Raw genomic sequence first — 6,000 nt, 5'->3', positions numbered from 1 at the left:
ACTCACAATGTTTTTAGGGGATTTCGGGGCCCCCTCCTGCGGGTCGGAGGAGTTTGGTGATGTCACCCCGGGCCGAGTCTGGAGCGAAGCCAGGGCTGCTGGCCTGCGGGCCGCCGGGCCTGCGCAGGGAAAGGCCCGGGCCTGCTCCGCCCGCAAAGGCCGAGCGGCTGAACTCCACACGGTTTCTTAATCACTAAAAGGTGTCTCTTGGTGGTTGTCGCCGGAGAAGCACTTTTTAATTTCCCATCCGCCCCAATCTAGATGCGGGGAGAGGGGGGAAGCGCCCGGACCTCTCCACCTGGCTGTGCTTAGCTAGAAGGCAACACAGAGTTTGCTGCGACCGAAGTCCCTGTGTCGCGTCCGCTCCCGCGGGCAGACAGGGCAGAGGGCTTGTCGCCTCCGGCGCAAGCACCGGTTTGAGGCGCATCACAGTGCTAGCCTCCTCGTCTCAGCAGCCTGACGCCTGTGTCTTAGAAGGTCCGGGACCCCCAGCGGCCACTTGAACCCGCGGCGTCACGCCTCTGCCACCACTCGTCTCCCTAGGGTCTCCTGCTAGGGACCAGCCGTGGGCCAAAGCATTTCCTCTGGTTAACTGTCCTATGACCCCCTCAGCAGGGGTATAGTCCCTAAATCCAAGCCCTGGACGGCGATTGTACCAGATGGGGCTGGACGCCCGCCAACCCCGCCCCCCCACGGCGATTGTACCAGATGGGGCTGGACGCCCGCCCACCCCCCAACCCCCTCCGCGGGCGTTTTCCTCAACCCAGAATGAAGATGCTCCACGGCAGGCGACGGAGTCTTCCCCATATGGAAAAAGACTTTATTCTCTCTGAATTCGTTCTAAATTAAGGAATCATATGGGAATTGGAAAAGATTGGAAATTCTGACTTGCTTTCCCAGGCTCTGAAAAAACAGGAAGAGAAAAGTGAAAACAGTTACCACCCCCTCCCACTCATTTGAGTTTCTCACGTGGCTGGCCCAGATTAGAAAAGTCAGTTTACTTTATTGAGAAGGCTGACTGCAGGTCGACAGAATGGATTAATTAAAGGCTTTCGTTAATGACAATCATCCTTGCATAATCTTCTTTTTAAAAATTCGTATGTATATTTATAACTTAAGTCAATAAATTGAATTCCATTGTGCCCAATGCAAAACTCAAGGGGCTGAATGGAACAGTACCAAGATTTCATCTACCCATGTGCTCTGCAATTGTCTGTCCCTTCCTTATCCCCGTGTTTAGGGCACCACCATTCAGAATTCCGTATTTGTTATTCTCTTGACTTTTTTTGTTTAAAGAAAAATATTTACTCACATAGATATACCTACACAATATGTTGTTTGGTTTTGCTTAGTTTTGAACTTCTGAGAGTATCATTTTTTGTCCTCGGTTATTTGCTCCCCACCCCCCCCCAACATGTTAATAACGTTCAACTGTTTCATAGTTCATTCACTTTTTACTGTCGTATACTATTCTGTTGTGTAAATACACCACAGATTATTTATTTATTCATCCCAAGGATGGCCATTTGTGTTTCCAGTTTTTTGCTGTTGTAAGCAGTGTAAGAGCATATCCATGAATATCTCCCATTGTACATGTATCCAGGAGTTTTCTTAGTCATATACCTAAAAATGATTTATTAGGATATAGAGTTTCTCTTTATCAGCTTTTAAAATAATGCTTTGCTTCTCTAGCATCTTCCAAAATTGATCAATAAGCATTTAAAAATTATCTTAATGAATGTATGGATTTAAACATATTGGACATGCTTTAATCTATTATAATTATTCTTATTGAAGTTCAAATTGTCCCATCTTTGGCCAGTGGGAACTTTTTCAAGTTGCTTCTTCGATCCTTTTGACATGATGCCTTTAGTGTCCCGGATGTGGAATCGGACAGTTTTCCTAGGAGTCCTGGTTCCTTTTAGTGGGAAATGGTATTTAGAGCCCACGGTCTGAGTGCTAGGGATACTTACTGCTACTGGCTTAGTCATTGTAGACATTCTCAGTGAACAATTAGGCAATACATACATATTTTTTTTATATGAAATGCACCAGGAATTCATACTGATCTCTCTTTTTAAAATTCAGGACTACAGAATTTTAACTTAACCTCAATCATCTTACATAATCCCATGTCAAAAATATCTCAATTCTCTTTTTCACAGAAATAGAAAAATCCATCCTAAGTTCATGTGGAATCTTGAGGGACCTTGCGTAGCCAAAACAATCTTGAAAAAGAATAAAGTTGGAGGAGTCACACTTCCTGATTTCAAAACTTAGCTACAAAGCTACAGTAACCAAAACAATGTGGTACTGGCATTAAGACATATAGATCAATGAAGCAGAATAAAATAGAGAGCACAGAAAAATAAACTCTCACCTACGCGGTCGAATGATTTTTAGCAAGAGTGCTAAGACCGTTCAATGAAAATGACAGTCTCTTCAACAAATGGTGCCAGGAAAGCTGGACATCCACATGCAAAAGAATGAAGTTGGACCTTTACCTAACACCATATACAAAAATGAACCCCAAATCAATTGAAGATCTAATTTAAAGAAGTAAAACTGTGAAACTCTTGGAAGAAAACACAAAGGAAAAGCTTCACGACACTAGATTTGGCCATGATTTCTTGGATATGACACAAAAGCACAGGCAACGGAAGAAAAAGAAATTGGGCTTTATGAAAATTTAAAATTTTCTTTTGAATCAAAGGACACTATAAACAGTAAAAACAAACAAACAAACAAACAAACGAAAAACAACCCAAACCACAGAATGGTATGAAATGTTTGCAAATCATGTTTCTGATAAGGATTAATATCCAGAATATATAAATAACTCCTAAAAACAACAAAAACGATCCCATTAAAAAATGGGCAATAGATTTGAACAGACATTTCTCCAAAGAGGATATAAAATGGCCAAAAAGCACATGTAAAGATACTCAACATAATAACTATCGAGGAAATGCAAATAAAAACCACAATGAGAAACCACTTCACACCCATTTGGATGGCTATAATCAGAAAAACAAAATAGCGAGTGTTGGGGAGAATATGGAGAAATTGGAAACCTTGTGCATCACCAATGAGAAGGTAAAATGGTACAGCTGCTGGAAAAAGAGTACGGCAGTCACTTGAAAAATTAAACAGAATTAGCATGGGATCCAGCAATTCCACTTCTGGGTATATGCAAAACAACTGAAAGCAGGAACTCAAACAGATGCTGTACACCAGTGTTCACAGCAGCATTATTCACAATAGCGAAAAGACAGAAACAACTCAAATGTCCATGGACGAATGGATAAACAAAATACGATGACATATTATTCAGCCTTAAAAAATGAATGAAATTCTGATAAATGCTACCACGTGGATGAACCTTGAAAACATTATTCTAAGTGAAGTAAGCCCGATGCAAAAGGACGAACATTGTATGATTCTACCCACATGAGGTACCTAGAATAGTCAAATCCGTAGAGACAGAAAGTAGAATAATGGTTACTGGTGGCTGAGGGTAGGAATAATGGAGAGATAGGGTGTAATGGGTACAGAGTTTATATTGCAGATAATGAAAACATTCTGGGGATAGATAGTGAAGATGGTTGCACGACAATGCGAAGGTACTTAATGCCAATGGCTATACCCTTAAAATGGTTAAAATTGTAAATTTTATGTACATTTTACCAAAAAAAATCTAAATTGTCAATGACACCAACCAATTATTCATTTGATCTACCTCACACTATACACAAAACACTCTCAGAATAACCATACCCGCTCTACCACCAATGATGTATTACTAAAACAATATATTTTTGTAGTTCTTGTCCTTAGATTATACATAATTTTTGGTGCAAATCTATTATCAAGTTACGGAAGCTCCTTTCTACTTTTAGTTAGTACTAAGAATGTTTATGATAAATGGGTGTTGGTTTTTATCTAATCTTTTCCTGCATCTATAGAGAAGATCATGATTTTTCTTTTTTATCTTAATGCAGAGCATGACATAAATTTCTTAATAGTAAACCATCCTTGGGATGTATTCTTGGGACAAACCTAACTTGGTCATAGTGTGTTATCATATTGTTGAATTTGATTCATTGATATTTAGGAGAGGATTTCGCAAATTTATTTGTAAATGAAATGGCTATAATTTTCCTTTATTTTTCCTGGCCTTGTCTAATTTTGGTATCAAAGTTGTACCGCCTCATAGAATGGTTTGAGGAAAATTCTCCCCTTTTCTATTCTCCGGAAGAGTCCATTAAGTTTAGAATGATTTGTGCCTTGAAAGATTGGTAAAATTCACCAGTAAAACTGCCTGCAGCTGTTGTTTTTCTCTGCAGACAGATTTTAACTTTTTCATTATGAACATTTTCAAATACACTCAATATCAGAGAGAATGGTATACTTAACCTCACATGCCCATCTTTCAGCTTATATTAATGGTCAACTTTGCTACGTTGGTTTTTTCTCTCTTCTCCTCCACTGTACATGTGAGCTGTCCTAGCTCACTGGGCCCTGGGAAGCAGCTCCGTCTGGCCCATCTCCAGCACTACCACAATAGCTAATGTTTGGTGAGCACTGGCTATGTGCCAGATGTTGAGCTAAATGCTGCACATGAGTGATTATTTGAATCTAATGCTTACAGCCAGCCTTTGAGGTAGGTGTTTTACCATTAGTATCTCCACATTACAGATGAAGTAGCAAGTTCAGAGACATTGGGTGACACGCCTAAGGTCACACAGCTTAATGGAGGAGTCAGGCTTTGAATCCAGTTCTGTCTGACTTGAGAGCTAGAGCTGACATCTCGCAGTTTTCTACCACAATGTGACCCAGGAACTAAGTCCCAGATGCAGTGGCTAGAAGGTCTGCCTTGAAGCAAGTCATCTTCCTCAGTGTTCCTCCAAGTCCATCTTAGCCCCCAACATGGCCAACTCTAGCAACAGGATGCTCACAGAGACTCTGATTTTTCAAGATCCTTCTGATGTACAGTCAAAATCGGTCTGCCTTTGGCTTCCATGAATGGTCTGCCTTCTGCCCTACGGGGCCTTAGAGGAGACATGAGGCCGCTCTCTACCTTAGGGAAACCCCTCAGATCGTGACTCACTCATTCACCAGATATCTGCTGTGTACCCATGAAGTGCCTGGGACAATAGTCCTGATGGAGTTGACATTATAAAAGGAGACAAACAATAAGTTCCAAGTTGACAGCGACACACACCCTGTCCCCTTCTAGCCTTTCTTGACCATTCCAGATTTGACACTCTTTGGAAATGTGGCCCCAGATGAGGTAGCCATACAAAGAACAGGGCCATGGGGCTGGCTGTGATGACCCCGGTTTGCCCCTGGGGCTTGGAGTAGCCACAGGTCCTAGGCAATCCCAGAGCCTACTCTGTCCAAATCCTGTCTCCCCACTGCTGTACATCATACAAGCACGGGTGAGACTGCCCAAGCCACTGGCCTTCTGACCCTCTCCTAAACTCCAGAGTCCCCCACTCGCTCCCCGCCCCCCACAACTATCTCCTGCACCTGCCCTGCCCTCCCCTAGCCATGGACATTTCTGACTAAACTCACATTCTGCCCTTCTCCCGCCCAAAGCTTGCTTTGCCTAGTCTTGCTGTATGGCCCCCCATCTCAGTCCCTCCTCCATCTTCTGACCTCGTCCACCTGTAATTCTCTCTCCAGTCCAGCCATGGCCCAAGAGCAAGTCAGTATGTTCCCTCAGACTCGCAGCCTTCCTCCTCACCCCCCAGCTCTGCTCTCACAGATCACTGGAGAACATTTTGAGATAGTATCACTAGTCACACACACACTTCCTTTTATCCTGTGACACTCACTGTCTAGTCACTCACTCAGGACATAGTGAAACAAAAGAAGTCACTGGTTTCAGTGTCAGAAACAACAATGCTCAGAAATTGAGCCGATCGACTTACAGCCCCACACCAAGCGGGGTGTGAAAGGGTGAGGAGAGGAACAGCGGAAGTTTCAGAAGGGAGC

Source organism: Pteropus alecto, unplaced genomic scaffold, assembly GCF_000325575.1.
Source record: "Pteropus alecto unplaced genomic scaffold, ASM32557v1 scaffold43, whole genome shotgun sequence".
NCBI classification, from domain to species: Eukaryota; Metazoa; Chordata; class Mammalia; order Chiroptera; family Pteropodidae; genus Pteropus; species Pteropus alecto.
The sequence above is the reverse complement of the archived record's forward strand: the minus strand, read 5'-3'. Positions refer to the sequence as shown.